Below are 3448 nucleotides of genomic sequence, written 5' to 3'. Positions count from 1 at the left end.
AGTCCTGCATCCTTTGGTGATCAACAGCAGTATGGAAATGTAAGCCGAATAAACCCTTTCCTCCCCTACTTGCTTCTTGGTCATGATGTTTGTGCAGGAATAGAAACCCTGACTAAGACAGCTGTCTTCTGGTCATGGAGGCCATGCTTCATACATGAATTTAACACAGGATCAGAAATCACTTAAATATCCCAGTATGGTTCGGGTAGGGTCCCCCAAAGCCCCGGCCCTGGCCGATGAGCTGTTGGAAGTTGATGACAGCTGGAAGGAGGAAGTGTCCCTTTGTATTGAGAGATGGTCACTGGGAAGCTACCACGCTCCCACTGGATGGCCCCGTCTCCATGCACAAATGGGCACTGTTGGACTCACTGGGTTAAAAATATTAATAAAAAATTTTAAAAAGAAGATATAATATTGGGAAGGAGATAGGTTAGAGGGTTCTGAGGGTATTGGATGGGAAGGAAGAAGCAGATATGAATAAGATATATCGTATTCATGTATGGAATGTTTAAACCATAAATATAAATATTAAAAAAAAATCATGAAGTGTCAAAGATGTGGGGTCATTGTGAAATGTTATAGAAGTGATGCTTAGCTGAGCATACTCCCCAGTGTACACACACACACACACACACACACACACACAGTCTCCTTTGTAAAGACATCCAGGCCATGTGACTGTTTCTGATGGATCATGGGTGGAAATAACGTAGAAATTCAAAGCCCATATGTCTCTTCTATCTCCTTCTTCCCCTCCTGCAGTGGCACCAAATGCTAAGTGCTCCACATGATGTAACTAAAAATTGACAAGAATTCACAGTCTTCCTTGTGCTTGAGTTGAGTGAGACGCACAGCAACTTGTGGAATCGCTGACGTGTGTGTGTGTGTGTGTGTGTGTGTGTGTGTGTGTGCGCATGCACACATACTTGTTGTTTTGTTATTGAAGCACAGTATAACAGAGCCTAACTAACACCTAATCGGTAGCCCCTGGGGCCATAGGGAATACATTTGTCTCTTCTCCCCACACCCCTCCACATTATGTGAACACTCGCAGTTTGCTTTTGACTTGTCGGTACTGTTTTATTTTATACTTTTGCCATGCCGGTTAGTGCTTGAAATTCCTTTCTGTTTCCATGATCTCTAGATTCAGCCCACCCCACCCCCCAGAGAAGCCCATACTGCAATTTAACTGGACCAACTCCCTCACAATTCTACTAGTAGAGATTGTGTCAGTGTGCTGGGTGAAAGAAGAGTCATGTCTGGTGTGTAGGAGAAAGAGGAGACATGATGGTGGTGTTGGGGGGACGGCTCATATCAGATGTGTTGGGAAGGAGGGCATCAAGACAGATGTGCTGGAGAGGAAGGAGCCGGGTCAAGTGTGTTGGGAAGGGAGGAGTCAAAATGGATGTGTTGAGTTAGGAATTATGACAGGTGCATTAGGAAGGGAGGACTCCTATAACATGCTGGAGGAGGGAAGAGTCATGGCAGGGGTATTGGGGGAGAGAGGAGACACTACAGGTGTTTGGGGGAGGAGGGAATCAGGATAAATGTGTTGATGGAGGCCTTATGTTGGTACATTTGTATCTCCCATAGATGCATATCCCAAGTACATATCACAGAGACTCTGCTAAGGATGTATAGTTCTTACAAAATTGTGTTTTGTCTTTTTTTTTTTTTTTTTTGAGACAGAGTTTTGTTTTTGAAGACCTCATGATCCCCCTGCCTCAGCATAATAGGCACATGCCAGTATGCCAGGCACAGCTGGTTGTTAATGAAGACCCTGAAGGCACGTTACATTTCCTGAAGCTATACCCAACTGGAATGAAGGTCACACTGAGGGAGGCTTGACAATGTCTCAAAGCCACCCTAGGCCAGAGCTTCTCCCACCTGACAGAATTCAGGAAGAATTCTGAGAAAGGCAGTCTCAGTGTGAGGCTACAGTTAGGGACTCCTTTTTCCAAGCTGAAACCAGAATATAGATCAACTTTTAAATGCTACAACATTCCTGTGATCAAGCTGAGATCAATTCAGAGGCCGGCAGTGGAGATATTCAGAAGTGGTGGTGGTCCTTTGGGCTGGGGGGCGGGGTTTGAAGGTCCTTGGCCACTGGGTTTTAGGGTAGTCTAGGTGGGCTGGATATCATCCACCCTGTGGTCTGGAGACATTGGGAATGGGAGGACTCAACCCTGCCACCATAGGGACTGTGACAGCACTGGCGGGTCAGGTGAGCCCCACTGAAGGCTGGGAAAAGACCTTGAGCTGTGGGGAAGAGTACACAGGAGCCTGTGTTAAACTCACACTCCATAGGCGAGCCCAGATGTTCACATCAGCACCCCTGAGCTACAATTTCTTGGTTTGTCTCCATTCAAAACGTTGCACTCACCTTGTAAGACTAGTGTGAGGATTAAAATCGAGAGTTCTCCAGACGTCTCTTAGGAGGTGTTAGGACGAAGTGAGACATTTCTCATCCCTTCTCCCTCCAGACTCCAGTCCTCCTATAGATGCACATCCTATGAGGTAGTCCTTATTATCACTAACTAATAGGCAAGGGGAACAATACACAGACATTTAAATGGCATTCCATTAAATGTTTTGTCATACGTTTCTGAATCAGAGACTGCCTTGGAGCATAGCTCATACTGAATATTAAAGTCCCTGGGGAACTTTAATTAAAAGGATCCCAGGGCCTCGGCTCACATCCAGGAAGTGCAATTCATGTAGTCTCGGTGACCAGCATGCGCCGCCGGACTTGAGGACCCCTGTCCAAGTGCCCTAGAAAGGACACATCCGCCTCAGGCCAAGATTCTTGAGGATGTTGGGCCTCCCTGCTCCACACGCCCGCAGACCGGAAGGTTCCTGCCTTCGAGGCCAAGCACAGTGGCTACGTCACCCTGTGACACCCCATCTCCTTTTGAGAAAACAATAGTTTGACAGTCTATCCAGGCAAACCCAGCTCCCCCAGGCTGTGCTCCTGCTTTCCCAAGATATAATTCACGGTTCTCACAACAAAGAGCAGGGATGAAAGATGAGGAACCTTTCAAAGTCTCTATCTTGCTGCGAATCATGAGACATTCTCCAGGCTTGCTATTTTGTAATAGATCTGTTAGAAATCAGAGGAAACTGAGATCCAGCGTCCCCCCCGCCCCCAAATCAGAATGAAGACATCGTAATTTGATGTCAATTATCTCAACCATAAAAAGAGGAAGGCAGGTCAGCTTGTCCCCAGGCAAGCAATGACCAGGTTACATCCAAAGAACTGAACCATGAAGGCTCCCTTTGTCTGTAGCTATGAGGAGAAGTGAGTGAGAATGTCGGAGAGAGGGAGGTTCCCTGGCCAGAAGTGTCTGAAACAATCGCAGGGAAGGCCTGGTGCTGACAGATGAAGCTCATTCTACCTTGAGTTGAAAACGACAGAGCTTGCCAAAAAAAAAAAAAAAAAAAAAAAAAA

This window comes from Mus pahari, chromosome 17 (assembly GCF_900095145.1).
Source record: "Mus pahari chromosome 17, PAHARI_EIJ_v1.1, whole genome shotgun sequence".
Lineage (NCBI taxonomy): Eukaryota > Metazoa > Chordata > Mammalia > Rodentia > Muridae > Mus > Mus pahari.
The sequence above is the reverse complement of the archived record's forward strand: the minus strand, read 5'-3'. Positions refer to the sequence as shown.